Source organism: Heterocephalus glaber, unplaced genomic scaffold (genome assembly GCF_053883595.1).
Source record: "Heterocephalus glaber isolate CG9 unplaced genomic scaffold, H.glaber_assembly_v1.0 deba00000546, whole genome shotgun sequence".
Taxonomy (NCBI): domain Eukaryota; kingdom Metazoa; phylum Chordata; class Mammalia; order Rodentia; family Bathyergidae; genus Heterocephalus; species Heterocephalus glaber.
In genome coordinates, this window is record NW_028258147.1 from 3906112 (window position 1) to 3933695 (window position 27584).

At 41.8% G+C, this 27584-nt stretch overlaps 1 protein-coding gene across 4 annotated transcripts in view; it reads left to right on the forward strand.

Annotated features, from left to right (window-relative positions):
- Window positions 1-27584, forward strand: part of Plxna4 (plexin A4) — a 460590-nt gene that overhangs the window by 41848 nt on the left and 391158 nt on the right. The window lies entirely within an intron of this gene.

A 27584-nucleotide genomic window follows, 5' to 3' on the forward strand; every position in this document is an offset into this window, starting at 1 on the left:
GCTTGGTAGATGCCAGACACAGCTAAGTGCTTATGATAGGCATGGCCTGCTCCATCCTTCTGCCCTTGGAGGGACTGAACTGTGTGCATAGACTCCTTGCCAGATGGACATCAGGCTTCTGCTTGAGAGCATCTGGAGCATTTGACCTGTTGCTGGACAAACCATATTGTGTCAGCTGGCTTTCTGTTGATGTGACAAAATACCCAAGAAAATAAACTCAAAGGAGGAAAGATTTATTTTGGCTCATGATGTCTGAGGTTTTAGTCCATGGCCACATGGCTCCATTGTTTTTGGGCTGTGGTGAGTCAGAGCATCATGACGCAGGGCATGGTAGCAGCCAGGAAGCAGAGAAAGAGCTAAGAGGAAGGGACCAGGAACAATATATACCCTTCCAAGCCATACCAATGTCCCACCTTGTCTAATTGGACCTCAACTCCTAGTAAATCCATTCAGTGAATAAACTCATCAATGGATTAATCCACTTGACAAGGTTCAAGCCCTTATGACCCAATTACTTCCTCAAAGGCCATCAACTGCCAACCAATATTACAACATAATGAACCTTTTGGGGGATATTTTGGATCCCAACCAGAACACTCATAGATTATGTGTGGGAGGAGGGTCAAAGTCTCTGCCTTCTGCCTTCCACTTGGATTCTATTTCTGCTTTTAGGAATGATCCAGAAAGCAAGCCCACTCCCTCCTCCAGAGGGAGTCTGCAAATTCCATTTAAACCTATACTGTCTCCCTTCAACACTTCCCAGGCCTCTAAAGTTGCTTGTTTCCTTGTCATCTTTTTAATCAGCTGAGTGCCCTATCCCTCACCACTCTCCTGTACAGAAGAGCAGATCCCAACACCCAGAGTGGGGATTCTCTGAACTTTGAAAAAACTCCTCTCATGACCATCTCTTTATACCCCGACTTCTTGAAGGGAGGACTTTGGACTTGTGGCCAAGTCTCTTTATGGTGGCCTCTCCTCCTTTGGGGGATAGCTTATGAGCTGCTGCTGTTGCAGGGGCAGCCAGACAAGGTGACTCCTTGGGCTGGCTCTGGGCTGCCAGCCTACCAGCCTCTCTTAGCAGTTGCCTCCTGCTTGGGGCCTCTGGGCTGCTTTGCCCAGGGGCTGTCTGCCTAATTAGTCTCCAGTGTCTGGGGCCCTGGTAGAGCAGCCTATATCTGGCAGGTTGACGCAGAGGAGCAAGCTTGGCTGTGGCAGGTGGGGACTCTGAAGGGATGGAGGGAGGCCCTGTCTAGGAGTTTCTTCTCCCTGCTGCTCCAGTAGCATTCCAATTCCATTTGTTGAGACCTAGATATGCCCATGGGTGTGTGCAGAGATGAAGGTAAGAGTAGAGAGTATTCCCTTTTATACTATGTATATGAGGCATGATTGAAAAATATTGTGGATGTTTAAACCTCAATTATTACAAGAAAAATTATTACAATAAAAAGCCCATTGGCATTAATACCCTCAACCACCCCTCCTCACTTCAGACACACCTGCCCCATCGTTCTTGTCCCTTTCTGAAGCAGTTCAGGAAATCCTCTTTTGTGAGCATCTTTAGTTGCTCTATTGTAGTTGCCCCAGTGTTCTGAATTGATTCAAAATACTTAAACTTTCATGGTCATTTTGACTTTGGGAAAGAGCCGGAAGTCTCACGGTGCCAGATCCAGTGGAGAAGGTGGATAAGGAACACTGTAACATTTTAACAAACCTGCCTTTCTGTTGGATAGCACTTGGCAGCAGCATTCACTGTATTTTTGAAAATACCTTGCAAAGACACTCACAAAAGAAGATTCCCAGAACTGCTTCAGAAAGTGGTAAGAATGCCTGTATAAGTGAGTTTGAAATGAGGGGGAGTATTTTGAGGGGGATTAATGGCAATTGTCTATTACTGCAATAAATCTTTTAAATTTGAATAGTCACTGTATATTTTGATCACACCTTGTATATTGGCTCAAGGGTCATGATTAGATAAAAGAATGTGAATTAGTTGCTTACAGAGAACAAGAGGAAAAAGCTTTAGGAGAAAGTAATATAACAGTAATGACAATACTAACTACCAACATGCATGCAAACAGTGACCAATGTGCAGTACTGTTTAAAGCATTTGTACTTCTTAATTCATTTAATCCCCCCAGAAGCCCCATGAAATATATGCTAGTATAATCCCATTTGACCCAGGGAAGTCTGAGGTTCAGAGAATAACTTCTCCAGGGTCACAAAATGGGCACAAAGGTTTCTCCAAGGTCAGCTCTCCTGATAGCTGTGAGAGGCAGAGGAGGAGTGGGGAGCAGAGATTCTGGAGCCTGGGCTCGAGTCTGACTCCATCATTTATGATGACCTGCTCTCTGTGAACCACTGCCAAAGGGTTTAAGACAGACTTACCTAGAGAGTTGAGATGAGAATTAACAGAGATGATGGGGGCCAAGCGTATAGCCTGGCATGTAGCAAGTTCTTAGTAATTAGCTCCTATTGACTGTGCAAAGGAAAATGCCTTGATTTTCAATCACTGAGAAAATGCCCTGGCTGTGGGGCCTGCAGAGGGAATCTCAGCCAAGGAATCAAGCAGGAATCTGAGGTCAGGGCCCTAGGTTCCAGCTTTCTCTATGTCACACTTTCCTTTAGCTTTTTGGGTCAATGGTGGGGCAGTGTGCACAGGGTATATGGTGGCTTCTAGTAAATGAGATGAATGATGTGCTTAAATACCAAGGAACACCCTCTCTCCATTTTCCTCTAGAGCTCAGTTCAGCAGCTGATTGAAAGAGGAGGGCATGAGGAGAAATGAGTCTCTTGAATAGTCTCAGCCACAAAAGGCCTTCACCAAGTGCTGAGTCTTGCCGGTTTCCACTAATTGGACCACAGTCCTTCCTCTGTCCTGATGGGCTAGGACAAGTGGGGAAGGGAGCATGGACTTGTGTGTTTTGGGCATCTGCCTCCACCAGTAAGGCAATGTCTCTAGGGAAATCAGTGCCCCAAGAGAGCCAGCAGACACAGCCCCCTCAATGCAGCAACCTGGTGAGGGGCCAGCTATGTATCCTGAACTTCACTTAGAGCTGTTATATTCTACTCTTTTGAGACACAAATATATTTTAAGTAGAAGTTCTAATATAGTTATATATTGCTTAATGATTGGCACCTCTTCTGAGAAATGCGTCCTTAGCCAATTTTGTCATTTTGCACACAAGATAGAGTGTTCACAAACTACATGGTGTAGGTCAGTCAGCCCATGTGGCCTCTTAATACTGCCAGCATAGCATTGCAGATTGTTTTACAGGGAACATTGTTTTTTAGTTAGTGGAACAACACTATAAAATAGTACTAAAATTATAGTGTAGTGAATACATGAACTAGTGAAATAGTTGTAAATTTTCAGTCTTATGTCCTGTACATAGTTCTATATGCTGTACCTTTTTTATAGACGGAGTGTAGCTATATTGACTAGGCTGATCTTGAGTTGGGCTCATATGATCCTCCTGCCTCAGCCTCCCTAGTGGCTGAGACTATAAGCATGTACAACACCATGCCTACCTTATACAAGGGGAGAGCAAAAGATATGATGAATGTTTCAATTAAAAAATGTTACAATAAAAGACACATTGCCAAGAATGATAGGATAAATGCATATGAAGTAAGGGGAAGTCTTTTGGGTATTTTGAGGGGGATTAGTTGCATGTTTCTTTTACTGTAAATACATTTTTTAATTTAAACATTCACTGTACTTTATGATCACCCCCCATCAATCAAAGGCTTATGGAAATTTTTGTCAGATGACAACATTAAAATGTTTCCTCTTCCACCTTATTCATTGGATCTAGCACTGTACAACTTCTGGTTCTTTTCCAAAGTCAAAATGACCATGAAAGGTAAGTACTTTGAATCAATTCAAGACATTGAGACAGCCATGACCATGAAACTAGAGTGTCATGAAAGAGGACTTCCAGAACTGCTTTAGAAAGTGGCAAGGACAAAGGGATAAGTGTGTTTGAAGCAAGGCGGAGTTTGAAGCAAGAGGGGGATTAATGGCAATGTATCTTTTACTATAATACTTTTTAAAAATATTTAAGCATTCACTGTATTTCTTGATCATGCATAATATGTGCTATGCTTTCCTATGTCACTAGGCTATAGGAATTTTCAGCTCCACTCTTATCTTGGGGTCCCCTGTCCCACATGCAGCCAAGCACTGGGTGAAATATTGTGCAGTGCAGGATTACATTTTCTTCCCACGCCTTTTACTTTGGAGATCATTTAGGTGAGAATTCAGTGGCAGACAACCCTGTGTCTGTCCCGTGCACTTTAGCTCCTGCCTGTGTTCACTCTGAAGACTCAGTCCTTCCCCTTTGCAGCCCCTGCATCCCTTTCTGTGACTGCTCCATCTGCACATGTGTTCATACCATTGTCAATCTCCATGAGAATTCACTGCATAGCCAGGTGCTTGGCTTCTGTACTGGGCCTGGGCGAGTGGACATCAGGGATAGGGCTGGGCAGAGGATCCCAGGCCATTCTTTTCTTCCCTGGAAGTTGGCCTCCTGTAGGAGAACCTGCACTTCTCACTTGTAGAGCAGTGAGTTTGAAGGTGGAAGTAGTGGGATTGGGGCCTTGTGGCAGGTTAGTTGGGAGCCCTGGACCAGGGACAGGCAAGATGGGAAGCTGCTGACTGTATCTTTCACCAGATTTCCCTGCTCCAGCCAAGAAGTAGAGAGTATTGGATCTTTTCTTTGTCGGTGCCAGTCAGTTTTATATTTCTATATGAACTCCTGCTCTCCTACACATGTGTCAAGCTACGACTTCCTCCTTTCTTCTAAGTAGAGTCAGTCTTAGGAGTTGTCAGAAAGTGGCCATTTTATTTCCCAGCCTGCCTTTCATCAGCCTCCCCCATCCCTGAAGGAATGTCTCTCAGTCTCCTTGGCTCTGTGGCCTGGTGAGTTGCTTTTTAAAAAGTATTCTTATCTGTTCTTTAGAATAATTTCAAAAGGGTCTGATCTGAGGAGTCTCAAGATGAGGGGATGACATGGCCTCATGAAGGTATTGGATCAGTGTTTCATGATGGAGACAGGGCAAGCAACAGGCGGTGGAAGAGCCAGGCCCTGGCAGGGGGCAAGGGAGGGAGTGCAGAACATTCTGGACCTGTAGCCCAAGGCCTCTGCTGAGTTGAACTCCCTGCGGTTGGCAGGCAGCTGCAGCTTCATAGACTAGTAGAGAAGGAGAACAGAGGCCCAGAACATCAGATAAGGGAAAAGTGGTTTTCGTGTGGATCCAGGGTTTTCTTTGTTTTTGATTTAAGTAAGCACAAGGGATTCCTGATGTGAAAGGGAATCTTTGAATTACTGGAAGATGCTTTGGGATGGAAAACTGCTCTGAGGCTGCCTCTGTGGATTTGGGGGAACCCTTTGAACAGGGGGAATCTGGAGAAAAGTTGTATCTTTTCATGTTGGGGCCTTAAATCTATCTAATTCCTCAATTCGTGTCCTTCCCAAGGACTTGTCTACCTTCCTTGTGGGCTCTGAGTACTATAAGACTGTTCTAGGGGACAATTTAAGGTCATACAATATTGATCATTTGTTCTTCTGACTCTGACTGGGCTCTAACACTGTGGTGAGTACTGTGCATTCAACTAAAAATAAGAAGCACACCCTCACCTCAATAGGGTTTATTTAACAAAGGGAAGCTGGCTCAGACCAGAGTAAACATTTATGCAAATGCAAAGTAGAAAATCATAAAGACCAATACTTGTGCATATTATATTCTTCTGGAAATTGAAGGAAGAAGAATGTTTCCTTTGGCTTGGAAGTTGGGAGGGTTTTGTGGTACTGGTAAGCATTTCCATGGATTGCCCTAGTTATTCTTCTCTACAGTTGAGAAGGATGATCTCACTGTCGTCCTTTTATGCTTGAGGACTGAGACTTAGAGATAATGAGAAATTTGCTCAAGGTCAAATTTGTAAATATGGTCATAGAGAAGGAAGGAGGAGAAGGAAATTTGAGACAAAGGGAGCACTTGAAGTAATGCAAGTGAGAAGGCACAGGAAGGAGGTCTTTGAAAATGAGGCTGTCTGTGTCTTATTCTGTAGGCAATAGGAAGCCACTGAAGATCCTTGAGTAGGAAAGTGTAATGATTTGAGCACTCAAGTGTTCTGGGAAGGGGAAAACTGAAAATGTATAGAATGTTAAGAGGTGACTATAACTGAACATGTGATGGACAATGCAACATCCACAGAAAATAGTATGACTGGTATGAAGTCATATTATTTTGGACAATGTGGGAAAGAATGAAGAAAAAGTGACCCACATACCAGCTCTTCCCAACTCCATCCACACACTTACTCCTACCCTGCTGACCCCTAGGCTAAATGTAGTCATTACTGTTTCATCCTTTTTTTGTCTCCTTACCTGCTTTCTTCGGCATAAATGCCAGTTATTGTATAGATCATTCTGACACCAGTTTATCGGCATGGGTAGAAATATCTTTTATGCTTTCAGACATTTATTGACTCTGAGGGAGATGTGACAAAGTTGCCACATGGAAGGTTTGGTAGTGAGAAGAGCCCCGGATTCAGGCTTTCAGTCCAGCCAGTAACTCCTGTTGTGGTTCTAGGATGTGTGATCTCTGAATTTGAGTTTTTGTATCCATAAAGTGGAAATGATAATGAGATCCTGCATACAAGTGGTTCTCAATATGTGGTGCTGGGCCATCAGCATCTGTGTCACCTGGGAACTGGCTAGAAATGCAAATGACTTGAGACCTGCCCCAGGCCCACTCAGCTAGCAGCTGAGGGTGGCCTGTGCAGGGACTTGGCAGTCCAGTTTGGGAAGCTGGCTTGTCAGAGCAATGGCCGATTCAAGGCTCTTTTCTGAGCTCTATCTCAGCCATGCTTCTCGTGTGTGTGTCCTTGTGGTGCTGGCTAAGCACAGGTTCCATAGGCCTGGAGTGGGGTTTGAGAATTTCATTTCTAGCAATTTCCTGGGTGATAGGGATTACTCTTTTTCATACTGGCTTTGGGGCATTGGGGAGATTTCTTGCTTTCTCTGTGACTTGGATTCCTCATTTATAAAATAAGAATCATAAATAGTATCTACCCTGTAGACTGTTATGAGAAATGTATTAGGTAATTCATGTAGTGTGCTGAGTATGTTATACCTTCATAAGCATTCTCCTTCTTGTTAATAAATGTGTAACATGCCTTACAAATATAAGGAATTACCATGAGAGCTGATTGATAGAGGACTGCAGCGTGTCTGTTAAAAACTGTGTTGGCAGGGCTGGTTGTGGCTCAGTGGGAGAATGCTTACCTCACATGCATGGGATCCTGGGTTCAATCCCCAGCGCTGCAAAAAATCGTGGTAAAACATATAAAACATAAAAATTACCACTTAATCATTATAAATGTACAGTTTAGTGACATTAATTACATTCACCATCTTGTACTATCATCACTTCTGTCCATCTCCAGAGCTATGTCCTCTTCTCCAATTGAAACTCTTTAACCATTAAGTAATAATTCCTCATTCTCTCCCCTCCCTAGTGCCTAATCACCAGGCTTTTACTTTCTGTCTATGAATTTGCCAATTCTAGATATTTCAGAGAAGAGAATCATATGATATTTGTCATATTATGTCTGGCTTATTTCACTTAGTACATTTTACAGCTTCATCTATATTGTGACATATATCAAAACTTCTTTATTTTAAGGCTGAGTAATTATACCTGTGTGTGGTTGCATCACATCTTGTTTATCCTTCCATTTATCAGTTGATGGAAACTTAGGTTCTTTCTACCTCTTGGCTCTGGGACATTGGTTTTAGTGAATACTGATGTATAAGTGTCTGATTGAGTCTCTGTTTAAGATTTATTTTGGTGTATATGTAGGAGTGGAATTGCTAGATCATATAGTAATTCTGTTTGGCTTTTGGGGAAATTGGCCAAATAATTTCTCACAAGTGGCCATGCTGTTCTACAATCTTACTGATAATATTCAAGGGTTACAACTTCAGACATACTCACCAATATTTGTTATTCTGTTTTCTTGACTATAGTCATCCTGGTAGATTGAAACTGTAATTTGGATTTGCATTTCCCTAATAGTGAACGATGTTGAACATCTTTTCATGTGCATATTCACCATTTATATATCTTCTTTGGAGAAATTTCTCTTCAAGTCACCTTCCCATTTTTAAATTACTTCTCTTTTTGTTGAGTTATACAAATTCTTTATATATTCTTTATTTATGTGATATTTAATTTGGAAACATTTTCTCTCATTCTGTGGGTTGTCTTTTTTGGGTCTATTTTTAAAATACAGATATATCAAGATATATCTAGCATACCATAAGCCACATTTTTAAAGAATAGAATTTAATGAGTTTTGCCAAATACATATACCTGTGAAAACTGCACCACAGTCAAGGTAATAAACACCCAAAGGTTTTCTTATGGCCCTTTGTCATTCCTCCCTCCTAGGGACTCAGGAGACCAGACCCCTTGCACTCTGCTCTGTCGCCAGCCTGTGCATGGTTTTGAACAGCCCGTTACTTCCCCAGGCCTGATTCCTCATCCACTCATCACAGGATTCAGCTGTCAGCAGTTCTCAACCACTCTGGCTGCACGTTAGAATATTCATTTGGGAAGCTTTTAAAAAAATACTGATGTCTACCCCAGACCCTTTAAATTAGAGTTTCTTGGAGTAGGATGCTGTTATCTGTGTTTTTAAAAAAGCTCCCCAGTGATTCTGATGCACAGTGAGGTGCTATGACTTCCAACACAGCCTTTGTATTCCAAATTGCATAATTTATATATAATTTTATATTCCTCACTCTGATTTAATTTCAGTCTCTCAGAAACATCATGAGGTAGATGAGAAAGGCATGGCTTGTTTAAAGACAAGGAAACAAATATACAGTCAATGTGCTGTATCTTCGAGTTCCATATCTGCAGATTTGACTGAACTACAAATTGAAAATATTTGAAAAAAAATATGGATGTAATGAACATCTATGGACTTTTTGTTTCTTATTATTCTGTAAACAATATAGCATAACAATTACAGTAAGTCCCTGACTTATGAATGAGTTTGAGATGAACAGATTCTTTGGACCAACTCAATCTAATCCCTTAAGGTATTGATTGCTATGTAAGGCAAGAGATGGTCTTATTCAGTGAACTGGACCTACTTTTATGCACTTAATTAAAGAACGGTGCTTACTCTCCTAGACCCCTCCATGATCCTCTTGGGAGCATATCTGTATCTTCATAGCGGGCACATCTATAGCCTGAAAGCTGATGGAATGAGTCAGTGAGCTGGTTTCAGCTTCTGCCAGGAGAACTGGTAAGAGTGTGAATAGTAAATGAACAATGATCTCACATAGAAGACCACAGGTGGGGTGGCATCATCGTGCTTCAGCAGCGTTCCTGTTCTTCACTCTGCTCAGCCTTTGCTACTCATCAGTCTCCCTCATGGTCGCAAGAAGTCTGCAACAGTTCCAGCCATCCTGAGTAAATACACAAGGAAGACTGGTGCTCCTGACATCCCCTTCTTTTTTTTTTTTTTGGTACCAGGGATCGAACTTGGGTCCTTGTGCTTGCAAGGCAGGCAGCGGAACCACTGAGCTAAATCCCCGGCCCTTGACGTCCCCTTCTTTTAAATAATTATAAAAGTTTCTTCCTGAGGCCCCAACAGGGTCCAGTTGACCAGATTTAGGTCACGTGGCTTAACACAATCCTCATTAGCAGATGGAGCTGGGAATCCCTGGCATATTCCAATCGTGACTGAGGCCATGTGAAGTGTGGTCCTGTATGCAGTGGGGTGAACTGCTGGCTAAGGGTGGGAATATTGCAGCAGGAAAGACGTGATGGAGGACTGGCCGCCTCACTGACTGGGGGATGTGGAGTCAGAACCACATACTGATTATTCTTTTTTTTTTTTTGGTACTGAGAATTGAACCCAGAGGACTTGTACCACTGGACTATATATTCAATCCCCCTTTTTATCCTTATTTTGAGACAGTCTTGGTAAATTACCCAGCCTGGCCTTGAATTTGTGATCCTCTTGCCTCAAATTCCCCAATGCCCAAGGTTACAGGTATGTATCACTGTGCTCAACCAAAGTTAATTGTTCTTGAGAACAGTGTCATGCATGCTACGAATCCTGATGGCCAACTGCTCTCCTTTCTCAGGATCCACCCCCCTGGGAAATAAGACCCAAAAGCAGTCTCCCTGGTCAGTGTGAGGCTGAAAAGCAAGCAGATCTTGATGTTCATGCCATATGCCTGGTGGAGTACCCCACACTAGCTAAAACCCTCTTTATTCAGACTGTTTTGATTATAGCCTTTTGAGTTATGTCCTCATCCCAAGGATGACTTTGTCACCCTGATTGGGCTACAGTTCCCTGCTCTTTCCATGGTGATTTCAGAATGCTTTTCCTTGTAAGGTGGCTTCTGTAGATATCTGGTGCTTCCATGTGGATGTCTTGATTGTGACTAAATTAACTCTCAGAAGGTCACCTTATCTCCTTGTTCCAGGGGCTCCTTTCTCTAGCTTCTGTGTGCAGGGTTCATCAGCCACCTCTCAGTGTTGTTTGAAGATGCTGTTCAGATACGGTCAGGTGGCATTCCCCTGGAGGTGGAGTCTGGCACCCAGGCGATACGCTGGCAGTAGGGTGAGAGTTGGTTTGGGCAAATACAAATATGACTACAATGTAGTTGGGTGTCAATTCAGGTGGAAATACAGGTCACTGGTTGGTTGCATCATCGATTTTCACAGGCTGAGCATTTGCCTCATTGATTTTTCACTGTGAACTGAATCTTATTTGTCCACTCAGTAGAGATTGCTTCATTTCTTTTCAATTCTTTTTTTTTTTTTTTTTTTTTGCACCTGTTTGGCACTTTACCACATTGAATTGCTTTTACCACTGGAGATGGCAATCATCACTTTCTTAGGGAAATCACTGCAGCCATGGGAGAGACCTTTTACTCCTCTGAACCTCAGTTTTCTCATCTGCTAAATCAGGGTGGTAATTTCTGCCTGAAGCATTTAGAAGCTGGAGTGGCAACTGGGAATCTGGAAGAAGTGGATGGTAGGATTTTCTCAGCTAAAGAATGATCAGCTGTTAAGTAAAATAAGACTCATGCCTTAAACTTGGCAATGGAGGGAGAACTTCCCCTTGCAGAGGGGTGCTGAGATCCTTCAGCCTCAATTTTTGCCTAAAGATTCTAAATTCTCCTGCCCATTACTGCCCTTTGGGTATGCTGGCTCCAGAGGGTGGGGTGCATCTTCCTGATAATCCTCAGCCTCCCTATGCATTTGTAACTGTCCATTAATATCTCACAGCACAGCTGAGAGAAACTGAACATTTTAATAGGACTTATTTGAGGCCTGGAGTAATAAAAGGAAATATATGGAATTACTAGTATGAGTCACTTTGGTTTCCAGGTATGCTTGCTTTCTTTTCATTGGTGTCTCCTACAGAGGCCTCACTCTAACACTCACTGTCCTGCCATGGGGCAGTCTCCAACCTTGACACACTCTCAAGACTCCTTAAAATTTAGGCATAAAGAAGCTCAGTGAGGGATAGTAGCTCTACTTCTACCTGCAAAGATGTGGTTTTGTCTTTTAGGGAGCCACAACTTACCAGATGACTGACACTGTGAATGTTTGCCCCCACGCCATCTTAGGAAGCCATGTTCAACCCTCACCAGCACAGCCTAACCCCACAAGACAGAGTTACTCTCCCCAAAGAAAATGGCAGCCTTCCTACAGGTCCAGACACACCTGAGGGAGGAATCCAGGAGGACACCTTAGAAATGGACTCTGCGGGGAGGAGTGATGCAGGCCTGTATTCCCAGCAATGTGGCAGGCTGAGGCAGGAGGATCACAAGTTAAAGCCCAGCCTGGGTAACCTAGGAACTTAGAGAGACCCTGTCTCAAAATTTAAAGAAAAAGTTGAAAAAGGCCAAAGATGTAACTCAACGTGAAGACTTTGGGTTCAATCCCCAGTATTGCAAAAGAAGAAGAAAAAAGGGGTCACTCAGCTCTTTGGATGTGAGGATTGGCAGGTAACTTTGAGTCTGGGAATGAGCTATGATCCGATGAAGCAGAGAAGCCTATGCTTTGCTCACATGCACTCACTTTAACCTTTATTCTTTGTCCATCCTTATTTATTTTTTTGTTGAATTTTATACAATCATGAAGAAAATGGTGACCTCTCTCAGCTGTGCTGAGAGAAACCAGAAGAAGGCAGTTATAACATGCATTCAAGCTTCTAGCAGGAGGGGAAGGGAGGGATGTGCTCATGGGGACATGGTGATGGTGGTCACAGTAAGCTTCAAAAGTGAGCCTTCCCCCTGGAAAGGGAAAACCAAGTGGACAGAGTCCATACTGCTTGTCCCAGATGCTTTTCCTCTAAAGGTTTTCTCTTCAGACCTAAATCTTGGAAGACTGGGCCTTTGTTTCAATAAGTGAAGCAAATTTCTCAGTCTACATAACAGAATTTTTATAAAGGCCAAGTGAGAAAATAGATGTAAAAGTTCTTTCAGGAATGGAATGAAGATATCAAAAATTTCCCAAAATGTGTACCATTGAACAATGTTCCTAGATATAAGAATAGGCATTAGGCAATAAAAGGGTTCCTCAGTCAAACAAGTTTGAGAAACCCTGGTTCACAAACTTTCAATAAGTTCCATTGTTAAACCACCCCTCAGGATATTCAATAAATAACCTAATGTACATCATCGTTTCCCAGGAGGGTGTTGCAGTATTTCCTAAATTTGCTTAATAAGGTTTCCTTCGAGGTCTGAACACTGGGAGAGGCTGATGTTTTTCTCAGTATTATATCATTACAATCATGTAGGTTGGTGGAAGAGACATCTTTTCATTCAATAAGCTTCAAAGGGCGTTTATCCATACATTTTTTGTAGTTTTCTCATTCCCATGTCCGTGAAATGGCAACTCTAGAATCCAAAAGTGTTTTTGGAGGGATCCATTTTTATTAAAAACTATCTCACACCACATATTACCACATGGATGAATCTTGAAGATGCCATGCTAAGTGAAATAAGCCAGACATATACTGGGTGATTTCAGCTATAGGAGGTCCCTAGAGTAGTCGGAGTCATAGAGACAGAAATCAGAATGGAGGTTATCAGGGGCTAGGGCAGGGAGGGACTGTGGCGTTGCTGTTTAATAAGAGCAGAGATTTAGTTTGGGAAGATGAGAATGTTCTGGAGAGGGATGGTGGTGACAGTTGTTCAACGGTGTGGATGTACTGAAAGCCACTGGCCTGCACACTTTAGAATTGTTAAAACGGTAAATTTTATGCACTTCATATTTCACTACAATTCCTTAAAATGTTAATATATGAAAAAGGATTGTGTTTGGCCTGAATTATTTTGATTTTCATCTAATTTCTATCACACTGGCCATTGGACCTTCACTGGATTGTACAACTGGGTTCTCAGGACACCCTTCGTAGCTGAGAGAAAAGAGTGCTCCCTGCCAGAAGCACTTGACTGATGTTGATCACCCCTTGCTCTTTTTACTCCTTTAATATTAATTTTGGTTGGAAATTTGTGAATTTCCAAAATTCTTTATTGCATAAACATCTGGGATTTTCCCTCGGTAAAATGCAAGTTTTGTTGTGATCATCCTTCTTTCCTGAAAAATAGGTGTGAAATTCTTGGTTTCTGGGTAAGATATTTTTGTTGACATTTTCTTCCTGCTGAGTAACCTTGGTGCAATCCCTGCATCTGCCAAGGGGTTGTTCCGGTTAGAGGCTCCTCCTCCCGGGCCACAGGCTTAGTTTTTCATCTTAGCCTCACTTCATCTTAGTTATTAATAGCCAGTTCCTCATCTAGAAAATGCAGTGACATTTGCATCCTGTTGAGAGTGGTTAAGTGAGATGCCTCCTACAGATTACCAACTTGGTTCTCTGTAAGCCACTCCCCTAGATGGTTCGTGCAAGCATTTTCTGGGGCAGGTGGGCTCTGCAGACAGCCTTGCCCTTGACATCCCAAACAGCTGGTGGCATTGCTCTCCTGCCTTCTTCCTCTCCAATCTTCCCCTTATCAGCACAGGGGGTCCACCATTCACCCAGGTGCTTAAGCCAGAAATCAGGGAAATGTGATGAATCTCTCTCCCCTCTTCCTCTCTCATCTCTGTATTTGCCAGCAAGCCCTGTGGAGGAACTATGCTCTCTTTCTGTCCCTGTCACCTGATTGAGGACCCCAGCACTCTTCAGTGAACTCCTGCAGGTCACCTCCTCCACCCACAAAGCATTCTGCACGCAGCAGGCAAACTGAGATTACCAGCCTCAAATCTGACCATGCCACTTCCTTGCTTAGCCCCTTTCATGGCTTCTCGTGCTATTTGGAGTAAAATCCAAATTCTCTCCCATGGTTTTCAGCACCCACCAGCATCTGCTAACTTCATTTCTTTTATCTCCTCACTCACAATTCTGTGCTCACCAGATGCTTTCCAGCCAGTCCCCAGCTTCTGCGTTTTTCTTGCCAAGTCTTTTTCTGCCTCAGGCTCTTTGCACTCACTTTTCTATCAGTCTAGGGGCTCTTTTTCCAAATCGTTGTATGGCAGCGTCCCCCTGCTCATCAGTCCCTCTGTAAGTGTCACCTTAGAGAGACTTCCACAGTTTACTCCAATTAGAACCCCCACCTGTAATAGTTACTCCAGAGCAAATACCTTTACTCTCTTTCTTTTCCTTCCAGGTCTCACTGCTATCCAAAATAGCTATTTGTCTTGTTTATTGTCTACTGCCTTCCCATCCAGTGACTAGCGGCCCAAGCCCTTCAAGCACACTGTCAGTATTTGGGAACAAGGAGAGGGTGAGCCCAGAACACCTTTTTATGGGGGAGGGCATATTATATTGGCATTGCTTGATAAATACTAAATATTTGTACACTTCAGTGTTGTCATGGTGATGGAGATTATTTACAAACTTTGCAACATAAAATCCCCTCTTCTGCTCCTCCTCTGCACATTTCCAGGTAGTAGTAATAGTGCCTGGCCTCAAAACTTTGTTGCAGTCATTCTGAATTTTTTTAAAGGAACAAATATAGCTCTGCTTAGCTTCCGGCTGCAGTGGAGATTTCTGCCAAGATTTGCAGCACGCAGCTGAAATATGTTTTGTATTTTATGAGGTTTGGCTCATCATGGAATTAAATAGCACTAATTACATGAATATAGACCAGCAAGGGAGACAACTGTTCACTTCCTGATTTTTCCTGGAATTGAAATAGAAAAGAGGGGGTAGAAGGACACAGAGGGGACTGAGGGGAGAGCTCTGCCACCAGACCTTAGGTAATGACAGAGGTGCTGTCATCTGGCCGAGTGTGCCCAATACCCTGCTTCCCCCAGTGCCACTGTTTGGTGGCATTATGGGCTTCCTTGCATGAAAAGTCTGTTGAGCTTAAAGGCTGGTGGCTAGTCTGCTTGGATGGGAGTGGCAGTGGCATGGCTGATGGGGTGGTGGGGCATTTTGGGGGTGGCAACGGGGGTGATACTAAGTCCTTGGGTCTAAGAGCATGGACTTTTAGCTCAATTTTTCAAAAAAAAATCTGCATTCATTATCCTTTCCAAACCTGGCTGTATTCAGTTAGAAAAGTCTAGTCAGAGATTTTATACCATTCTGAGGAAGGGAATGTCCTTGCCTCTTTCTTCCTTGCTAGGGAAAGGAAAGGAAATAGGTCAGATCATGCTGGCACAATCAACTTGTGTGTGTGTGTGGGAGGCTGCACATTAGGCCTGTGGTTGCGTGGAAAGCTTCAGTATGTGGAGGCCTCCTGCCCGCTCTTCAACTGTCCTGCTGTGCATGTAGGTCTACAGAGGTTGAGGAAGCAAAGGATCAACTCCTTCCTCAAACTCAATGACATGGATCAACACCTGAGCTGCTAATGTGTTCCCTCCCCTTGGTCCTTCTTGTGAGAGAGGATGTAGACTCAAGGGAGTATAATGTAGGGCCACTTAACAGATGAGTAAGCCCAGTTCTCTAAGGGCAGGTTGTGGAATTCAACCACAGCAGGCACATGAGAGGCTCCCCACAATTGAGATTTAGGCCGTTGAAGAGCCAATTTATGCAAAGATGCAGTCTTGAGAGCAACTCCAGCATCAGCCTTGTGTCTTCCAGTAAATACCACCCTTGGGTGTTGTAATCGCCACCATTATACAGCACTGCTCAGCATGTGGTTCTGGCTGGCACCTCCCCAAAGGCTACCTGAGGACCCTTCCTGACATCTGAGCTTGCCTGTGTTCTGTGAAGTCTGAACATTCCACTTCACTTCTCCTGGAGTTAGTCCCAGAAGAATCTTGATGATCTCTCTTTATCCTCTATTTCTAGAAACACCAGTTTACAGATGAGGAATCTGAGAGAACAAGAAGGAAAGGTGGCCACTTAGCAGGACTGTGGTAGTGAGGATGATCTTTCCTGACATCTGTAGTGTCCTGGGCTGTGGCAACTGGGAGAGAAGAGGCTTTTATGGGTAACAGTGGCTGATTCATGTAGGGCTGGGAACTGAATACTCCATCTCTTCCCTTGACCAGGAAAAGAGATGGGGGTCTTGAGAGTGATGTGTGCATTTGAAGGAAGATCATCAGCAAGCCCAGGCCACATGCAAAGGACAGGGCTGCGTGGAGGGTTAGCCCCATGTTCCCTTTTCAGTGACCCAGATGTCCATTCAAGTCTTAGGGCAGCAAGCATGACAGAAAATGTTCCCTTGGCCACAGCTATGGCGTGTCTTGCCACTTCCCACAAGGGCCCCCCATGTCTGAGTGTCCAGAGGCCAATGGCAGCCCTCTGAGGACTGGGAGCCAGTTTAGCATTCCTCAGGGCCTGGGCTGAGGGACTGGGACAGGATGCAGTGGCCACATTGGTGCCAGGCTGTGCCATTTTGCACAACAGGTCTTGACGCCATCTCCAGTGGGGCACGCTGGAAAGAATTTGAGGACACTCTCCTGCCCAACTCAGGCTTCTCTGGAAATTGCTGTAGTTTTAAAGCCTTCTTGCCAGGCTTGGAGTAGAGAGAGTCATTGCTTAGCGACTCTCCCTTGGAGGCAGAGTGCTTGGAATGCCAAGGGCTGCCTCCCTGCAATAATGAAGAGCTTCATCTGGGCAGCTGGCTCTGCTGGGAACAGCAGAGTTGGCTTGGGGAGGGTAGCACTGCACCCTGGGGGAGTGCCCTTCAGGCCAAGCCCCAGAGAGGACTGGGGGAGGGGAGAGAAGGGAAGCCCATGCCAAGCAGAATCTGAGGCCTCAAGGTCAAGGTAGGAGCAATCTGAATGGGAGCAGCTCCATTCACCCTCCTGTAGAGGCTGCTTTTAGCTGGAGCCAAAGGTTCTGTCCATGGTAACACTTTCCCAGCTCCTTCAATGAATTGGGAAGTGAGGATTAAGAACCTCTGAGCTAAGCTTGGTACTGAAGTTCCTTGGGGCTGGGCTGGTTGCCTGGTGATGCTGAGACTCTCAGTCTATGCCTAGCTCCCCATAGATCTCTCTTTCTCATCACTTATACCTTCTCAGTCTTTCCTTTTCCCACCAATTTTACATTTTTCAGTGCTGAAAAGTATAGCAGCAGAAGCAGAGGGAAAGAGGCTTAGAAGGGGGCTCCCAACCTGCCCTGCTAGACTGTTGTGATCTGGACTCTTGCTGGGCTGCACTCATCTGACCCTTCTGAAGCTCCCATCTGCACAGTGACTGTCCAGAGATGGTGCCCTGACCTTCTCTTGGGAAGGGAGTTACTTTGATTTGGTTTCTTCCTAAAGAGTAGTCATGAACTGGACCATCACACCTATACTCTCTGGCTCCTTCTCTCTTGTGAATATGGCACTCATTTCTGAGACAGTGACAAGGAGAAAAGGTGGCAACCATGGTCAGAGCATGGCTGCAGTGAGGCGGACAAGCACATGGGGGCTGGGCAGGCTGTCCATCCACCCTGGGCACCAGACCAACCAGCTGCACAACTGGGTTGGAGATGTTGCCTATAAATGTGTTTCACCAGAAAAGACCTAAGACAACAATTCTTGGCTCCTACTTCTAGAAACTAAGAGTTGAAAGTGAAACATGCAGACAGGAAAAAGTACTCACTACTTGCTGAAGATGTTATTCTAAGTGTATAAATTACAGATCAGAGCAGGAATCTAAAAAACACATTTGTTCATTTTGTTAATTGGGATCAATGAGCATCTAGTGTTTCTTGGATGAAACAGAAGGAGGCCTGGTGACGTCCCCAACCTCCTCTTGTCCCTTGGCTCCACAGAATGCTGCCTTCCTGCCACAGTGATCTTTTCCCTTGTCTGATGTAGACGTTCCTGGCGGATAGATGAATCCTTTCACTTGAGGCCCCACCATCCCATCAGGCCTCAAAGTTCTCTTTAGCTAGCTGGGTGGTGAAAGAAAATGTAAAGTGTCTCTGTCCATTTTCTCTTGCTATAACAAAATACCCAAGATTGGGTCCTTTATAAAGAATGGGGGTTTATTTAGCTCATGATGGGGAGTGCAAGTGCATGGTGATGGCATCCACTGAGGGCCTTCTGGCTGCATCACAGTGTAGCTAGGGTGTCACATGGTGAGGTAGAGCAAGCACGCATGGGCTCGGGTCTCTCTTCTCCTTATAAAGCCTCCAGTCCCATCATGGAAGCCCTTTCCTTAAAACCTCATTTCATTCTAATTGCTTGTCAAAGACCCTATCTCCAAACACTATCAACACGTGAATTTGGAGATTAAGTGTCCAACACATGAGAATTGAGGGGCACATTCAAGCCAAAGCAAGAAGACACACATAGTTCTTCCTTACTTTGGCATGGCACTGTCACAATGACACTGTCCCTATTCATACAGTCACACCTGGATACCTGCATGGAAGTGTAGAGACTGGCAAATATAAATTACAGCCGGCAGTCTCCTCTCACCAACAACCTGATACCACCAGCCTCATGTACGGGGAAGCACACATATTTTGTGGGAAGTTAACTTTCCATTCCTGACCCACCCCTGTGATGGGGATGATGTGACAAGTATCTTGTTGGGAGGGCTGAGGGAAGTGATGAAATTCCCAGTTTTGAGTAGGGTCTGGGAAGGTGGAGTTCTGCAGAACTTCCCAGTGGGACAGTTAGAGGGTCTTCCAGGATACCCCAGACCCTGGAGAGTAGAAACATCATTTTCTGCTTGGAGACTATGTATCTTTGGCAACCGGCTCAGTACTCTTTATGTGGTATGTACTCAATCTACAGTCATTAGCTGAAAATAAAATTATCATTGGCTGAACACATGCTGACTTCTTGCAGCTTGTGTGTCCTGTGCCAAGTTTTCTTTGCTGCAAGTTTGTTTTTAGGCCAAGCTCCTTTTCCTCCACAGGGGCCATACTGATTTTTCTTAACTGCATAGGGCTATGGTTCTCAAAGTCTAATTTGCAGACCTAAGGTAACTTGTTAGGATATTCCAGATGGTTAAACGTTTGGTTTCATTGTAAATCATGTATGAAAGAGATAGTTTCTCTGATGCATTTGAACTCATGTTTTAAAAGGACAAAATCAAGGATTTTAAGTATTTATAAGCTGTGGGTTAGAGCAGGGTAAAACCAACCTTTTTAGGTTGGCCTCTGTTTGAGCTTGCTGGCTTAACACCAAGATTTACTTTGAACTTCAGCCATAGGTGATACCAGCTGCCATCTTAGATACTCCACTTTGGAGTATTCATTCATTCATTCACACACATTTAGTATATACCTACTGTGCCTCAGGCTTTGGGCTTGCAGTTGGCGAGAATAGTGGTGTGAATAATACATCATCTTTTTTCCCCTCAAAATACTGATGGTTTTAAAGGGGATAGCGTCAGTGGACAGATTTAACAGTGTGTAAGATAAGAGCCTCTAGTGGGCGTGGTTCCTGGACTAACATGTGGGAGGGGCATTTTAGATGAAGGCTGGCATTGAAGAAGGCTTCGTTTGAGGAATGAGACAAATTCTGGACCCCAGAGGCATGAACAGGTGGAGGTCTTCCTGGGAGGCCTGTAAGAATAGCCCTCAGTACAAATGCACAACAGAATAGGGGCAGAATTGCGGAATTATGCGTCTGTACGCACATGAGCATATACACGGGCACATACCCCAAATGTCTCCTGGAATAATATCTCAGCACATGTCTAGCTATAGTTAATCTTTGTGGACAGAAAGACATAGACATTTCTTTGGGTTGCTAACTTCTTCCCACTGGAGAAGACCCTATTAGTGAGTATCTGCTAATAATACCTTTGGGTTTTTCTGTTTATGGTTTAGGACTTTTTTGCATTAATAAGTGCCTGAAAATTGAATTCAAACTGACTTAATAAAAAGGGGAACTTCTTTGGCTCATGAAACTGGGAAGTGTCTCTAAAGAATGGGCTGCATGCATAAAATCTGGACATCTATTTGATGTCACTGGGAACTGGGACCTGGGACTCGCCATCATTTTATTAAATTAATTTGATTGGTACATTTTAGGTATACATAATGATTATATTCATCACAGGGAATTTGTACCTGTTCATGATATGTCTTGGATTGTATTTTTTCCCATTCCCCTTAATTCCTTTCAACCCCTCAGACTTACTTCTACCCTCTTCAGGACTTGAGCTTCATTCTTTCAGGACCCTGTCCTCACCCTACCAAACTTTGGTTAGAAGGTAGCCACAGCAGTTCTTAGGCCTATGAGTTTACAAGGTCACATCCAATAGAAGAGTGGGAAATTTTATCTTCTGTATTCCCATCCAAAGGCTATTGACTCTCAGAGGTCTGATTCTAGCAGGTACTCATTCCTAAGCCAATCACTGTGAATCCCTCACTGCTGCTGTGAGCCAACTTGTTAAGCCCAGGTTATGTGTATGCCTTAAAATGGAGGTAGAGTCAACTCCACAAGAGGGTTTAAAGCTAAGAAAGGGCAAAGGAGCAGATCCCCCAGAGGATAAATGAATGACTGCCAAAAGCAAATGTGTGTTCTCCATGACAAGTTTCTTTCAAATTATTTTGATCATGCCTGTATTAGTCAGAATTCTTCAGAAAAATAGACCGAGAAGTGGCTCACACAGTTATGGAGGTGCCAAGTCCCAAATTTGTAAGGTAGGCCTGTAGGCTGGAGACCCAGGAGAGAGTTGAAGTTGTAGTCCAGGTCTGAAGGCCTTCTGCTGCCATGATTCCCTCTTTCTCAGAGAGAGTCAGTCTTATGTTCAATACAGACTTCAGCTGATTAGATGAGGTCCACTCACATTGTGGAGGGCAGTCTGCTTTATTCTGAGACCACTGATTTAAATGTTAATCTCATCCAAGAACTCCCTCACAGAAACATCCAGAATAATCTTTGAGCAAATACCTGGGTACTATGACCCTGCCACATTGAGCTTAATAGTGACCAGTAGTTCGAAGTCCATTTACATCACACTCTCTATATGCATATATATTGGATGAAACCACAGTCTTAGTGATTAATGCCAATCTTTTCTATGTGTGACACAGTATTTTCTATTCTATTTTACTTCATTGTAAAAAGGATACGTGACCCGCTTATTTGGTTTCTAGATTTGGGGTGAGTTGTATGTTGTATTTTGGAACACTGTACTAGTATACACTTTTAGAATGTCCTATTACCCCATAGCAAAGGATATGAGGATCACGACTGTGTCCAGGAGGCCAGGAAATGTTCTCTGAGCAAATGATTGGGTCATAAAAGAGTATTCCGGTTCCAATATGATTGTGTGTGATCGCAGCTAAGGCCTGTACTGGCTTCTGCCATTGTTTTCTTATCTGTAAAGTGAATGTACTCATAAATACATCATTTACCTAACAGGATTGTCATGAATAATAAAATTATAATGAGGAATGTTTAGGAAAATGCCTTGTGAACTTGGAAGGAATTTAGTGAGGTAATTGCTATTTTATTGTTTAATTAATTTTATGGGTACATTTTAGATAGATGTAATGATAACATTTGTCATAGAGAATTTGTACCTGTACACAATATACCTTGGTTCTTTTTTTTCTATTTTCCTCCCCTCTCTTTAACTCCTCTTCCCCTTCTTATTTACAAAAATTTGTTTTCATTTTTCCTTCTAGTCTCTTTTTTCCTTTTCTCTTCCTTTCTTTCCCCCTCCTCCCTTCCTTGTTCCCCTTCCCATTTGAATATTTTCTTCTTATTTTACAGTATCTATTATACACCTTAGCCCTTACTTACCCTTTCAGTTTCTTACACCAGAGAAACCATGTGATATTTGAACATGTGTGTTCTATTTATTTCACTTAAGAATATGATCTCAAGTTGCATCCATTTACCTATAAATTTATCAAGTTTATCCTTTTTTATGGAAAAGTAGTACCCCATTGTATAAAAAAATCCCACATCATCTTTTTCCATTCACCAGTTGATGGGTATTTGGGCTGTTTCCAAGATTTAACTATTATAAATTGTGCTGCTATGAACATGGGTGGGCATATATTGTTGTGGTATGATGCTTTTATTTCTGGGGGGAAGATACCAAGAAGGGGAATAGCTGGGTCAAATGGAACCTTTTTGAGGTTCCTTTTTGAGGAATCTCCACACTAACTTCCACAGTGGTTGCACCAGTCTACACTCCCAGCAACAGTAGAGAAGAGTTCTTTTCTCTCCACAGCCCCAGACTGCATTTGCTATTGGTTGATTTCTTGATAATAGCTATTCTTTCTGGAGTGAGATGGAATCTCAGTGTTGTTTTAATTTGGATCTCTCAAATGACCAGTGATGTTGAACAGTTTTTTCATATATTTATTTGTCACTTTTACTTCTTCATCTGAGAAGTGTCTATGTATTTCAAATGCCTATTTTCAGATTGTGTCTTTAAATATGAGGGGTCTGATTTGAGTTCTAGAATATATAAATATTCTAGATATTAGTCCTTTGTCTGAGGAAAACGCTGATAAAATTTTTTTCTCACCTGTGGGTTGTCTCTTCACTCTGTTGTTAGTTTCTTTTGCTGTGCAAAAGCTTTTTAATGAGATCCCAATTGTTGACTCTCTGGATATTTCCTGTGCAATCTGGGTTTTGTTCTTAGTCTTTGCCTACATTGGTGTCTTCAAGAGTTCTACCTATTCTGTCTTCTAGCAGATTTAGTGTTTCTGTTTTAATATTTAGATCTTTGGTCCATTTCGATTTTAGTTTAGTGCATGGTGACAGATATGGGTCTAGTTTTAATATTTGGCTTATGGAAAGCCAGTTTTTCCAGCACCATTTATTAAAGAGGATATTTTTCTTTCAGTGAAGGTATTTGGCCCCTTTGTCAAATATAAGGTGGCTGAGTGTATTTGGAGTTGTTTCTGCACCTTCTAACATGTTCCATTGATCCTTGGTTCTGTTTTCTTTTTTGCCAGTACCAGGCTGTTTTTATCACTGCAGGTTTGTAGTATGATTTTAAGTCAAGGTTGTGATGCCACCTGCCTTGCTTTTGTTGCTCAGAATTGCCTTTGCTATTCTAGGTCTCTTCTGGTTCTAAATGAATTTTAGGATGTTTTTTCTCTAATTGTGTGAGCTATCCTATTGGTATTTTGATCAGGATTGCATTAAATCTGTATAAAAAATTTTGAGTATATGACCATTTTCACTACCCAAGAACTACAGATATCTTACTATTTTCTGATATTTTCTTCAATCTCCTTTTCAGAGTATTGTAATTTTCAATATAAAAGTCTTTACTTCCTTTGTTAGATTGATTCCTAGGTATTTCATTATTTTGGATGTTATTGTGAAAGTCATGCCTTCTCTAATTTCTCTCTCTCTAAGTTTGTTATTTGTATACAGGACCTTGATTGATATTTGATCTCACAACACTACTAAATTTGATTATTGGGGTCTTCTATGTATAGTGTGATGTCATTCACCAAATAATGATAATTTCACTTCTTCCTTTCCTATCCTTATTCCTTTTATTTCTTTCTCTTGTCTAATTACTCTGGCTAATGTTTCAAGAACTATATTGAATAATAGTGGTGATAGTGGACATCTTTATCTTGTTCCTGATTTTAGCGTGAAAGTTTTCAGTTTTTGACCATTTAGCATGATGTTGGCTGTTGGTTTGTCATAGATGGCTTTTATCAGTTTGAGATAATGACCATTTATTCCAGTTTTCTGTAGGTTTTTTATCATGAATGGGTGTTGGATTTTGTCAAATGCTTTTTTTGCATGTATTGAGATGATCGTGTGGTTTTTGTCCTTGGCTCTGTTAATATGGTGTATTATATTTACTCATTTGTATATGTTGAACCATCCTTGTATCCCTAGGATGAATCCTACTTGGTCATGGTGTATAATTTTCTTGATGATTTACTAGATTCTGTTTGTCAGTATTTTATTGAGGATTTTTGTGTCTATATTTGTTAGGGAGATTGGCCTGTAATTCTCTTTTTTGGTTGGATCCTTCTCTAGTTTTGGTATCAGGGGGAGTTTGGGAGGAATGAGTTTGGGAGTATTGCTTCCCTTTCAATTTCATTATAGAGGCTGAGGAATAGTGGCATTAGATCTTCTCTAAGTTTCTTGTAGAGTTCAGCAGTGAATCTGTCAGGACCTAGATTTTTCTTTGTTGGTAGGCTTTTAATTACATCTTCAATTTCATTGACTGATATTGGGTTATTTAGGATTTTTATATCTTATTGATTTATATCTTCTTGATATCTTCTTCATTTGGTAATTCATATGTATTTAGGAATCTGTCCACTTCATCTGTGTTTTCCATTGTATTAGAATACAGGTTCTCAAAGTAGGTATTTGTAATCTTCTGGTTTTCTGCAGGATCTGATGTGATTTCATCATTTTCATTCCTAATTGCATGAATTTGAGTCTTTCCTTTTTTTTTGATAAGCTTGGCTAAGAGTTTGTCAATTTTATTTAATCTTTCAAAGAAGCATCTCTTCAATTCATTGATTCTTTGTATTGTTTTCTTGGTCTCAATTGCATTAATTTCTGCTCTGATCATTTAAATTTCCTCCCTCTTAGGAGCTTTGGGCTTGACTTGCTCTTCTTTTTCTAGAAGCTTGAGGTTCAACATTAGGTTGTTTATTTGAGCTCACTCTGTTTCTCTGGTGCGGGAATTCACCACTGCACATTTCCCTAATAGGACTGCTTTCATTGCGTCCCATAAATTCCAGACTGTTATATTGGTGTTATCATTTAATTGTAGAAAATGTTTAATATCTTCTCTAATTTCATCTGTGACTCATTGGTTGTTCATGAGGATATTATTTAATTTCCATGTTTTTATGAAGTTTTTGTGGTTTCTTTTGCCATTGATTTCCAGTTCACTGCACTATGATGTGATAATATGCATGGGATAATTTCAATTTCTTTATATTTACTTAAGCATGTTCTATGAGCTAGTATGTGTTCTCTTTTGGAGAGGGTCCCATGTGCAGCTGAGAAGAATGTGTATTGTGATCTTGCAGGGTAGAACACTCTGTAGACATCTACTAAGTCCATTTGTTCAAAAGTTTGGTTTAATTCTGATATTTCTTTGTTGATAATTTTTGTCTAGTTGATCTGTCTGTTTGTGACAGTGGGGTATCAAAGTCCCCCATTACAGTTCTATTAGTGCTTATTTGATTTTTCATGTCCATAGTATTTGTTTTACATAGTTGAGTGCATTGGTATTTGGTGCAAATATATTTGTGATTGTTATCTCCTCCTCTTGGATTGTTCCCTTAAAAGCATGTAGTGACTTTCTTTGTTTCTGTTGATCAGTCTTGGCTTGAAATCCACTTTGTCTGCAAATAGAATAGCTACCCCTGCTTTTTTTCCAGATTCCTGTTGCATGGAGTGTTGTTTTCCATCTTTTGACTTTCAGTCTATGAATTTTTTTTTGAGTTAAATGTGTTTCTTGTATGCAGCATATTGTTGGATCTTGTTTCTTGATCCATTCTGTCAGTCTGTGTCTTTTGAATGGTGTATTGAGACCATTTACATTGACAGTACTGACTTATTCTTGTCATGTTATTTTCCAGTTGTTGGTTTCCTTTCTTTCCTCTCTGTTTAATTACCTACCTTCCCTGGTGGATTCATTCTATTGGAGTTCATGGAGTTACAGTCTTTGTTATTTCTTTCAGAACACTTTGGAGTGCTGGTTTTGTGGTCATAAATTTCCTCAGGTGTTCTTTGTCATGGTAATATCATATTTCTCCATCAATTTTGAAAGACAATTTTGCAGGGTACATTAGTCTGGGTTGGAGGTTGTTTTCCTTTAGGGCTTGAAATACTTCACTCCAAGCTCTCCTTGACTTAAGGGTTTGTGTTGAGAAGTCTGCTGTAAATTTGATGGGCTTCCCTTTATAGGTGATTTGTTTCTTTTCTCTAACAGCTTTTAGCATTCTGTTCTTGTGTTGAATTTCTGGACTCCTGACTATTATATCTCTTGGGTTTAGTTTGATCATGGCCAATTGGAGTTCTATATACCTCACTTATCTGTATGTCAAACTCTTTTCCTATGCTTGGAAAGTTTTTGCCATAACTTCTGTCAACAGGTTTTTTTTTTATGTTGTTTGTGCTGTCTCCTGCTTTTTCATTGATTCAAATCAATCTTATGTTTTTCTTCTTTGCATCATCTAGCAGCTGTTGGATTGATTTTTCATGGTCCCTCACTATTTTAAAGAAATCTTTCTTTTCATGATCACTAACCACAGTTTTGTCTTCTAGTTCTGATATCCTGTCCTCACATTGGTTCATTCTACTGCACATACTTTCAATAGAACTTTTAATCTCCTGGATATCTGATTGAATCTGTTTCGTGGATTCCATCTCTTTCCTGTGTTGAGCATTCATGCTTTTCATCATTTTCCTAAGCTCTTCTATTTTTTTTAAATGTGTATCTACTCTAGGTTCACTAATCATGCCCTTTAGTATGGTCATCATCTCTGAAGTTATCTGAGAAATTATTTCTGACTTAACTTTTTCTAGACCCTCATTCATCTGATTTGTTACTTCCACTACTATAACTTCAGAGAGTCCAGGTGGGTGGATTTTGAATTGTTTCACCTCATTGCCTCTTGGGTTTGCCTTTGGCCAGCTGGAAGTCTGGGTCTGCATCTTGTTTTCATGTCTTCTCATTTTCTATTTTTGTTAGTTTAATTCCTGCATTGCTGCTTGTAAATTGTTTAGTAGGTTTCTTTATTGCTACTATTGAAAACCCTTAGAAAATGATTACTTATCAGAAATGCCTTCCAGGTGTAGCTGGCTTTGGGTTTTGAGTCTGTTGCAAGATTCTACCTCTTCAATTTATAGGGGATGAGAAGTTCCTGCCTATTTGGCCTAGTCCCTGGTTCTTTGGCCTATGGCCTATCATATTGTTTATCATCCTCAGGCAATTTCAGTCTTAGCATACAAGGAAGAACAATTGATTGGAACAATTATGTCACTTTGGCTGAAGTAATGCAATCAGCAATAACAATAGCATCAAACACAGCCTAGAAAAAGACAAATTGTGGTAACTATTCGTTTGGCACCTTTAACTGTATGAACAAGATTTGCAATTATATAACAAAATCTAAAATAAACTGGAAAATTGAATATAGTAAATATCCCCTCAGTAAGGAGATTTTACCCTCAGGGGAG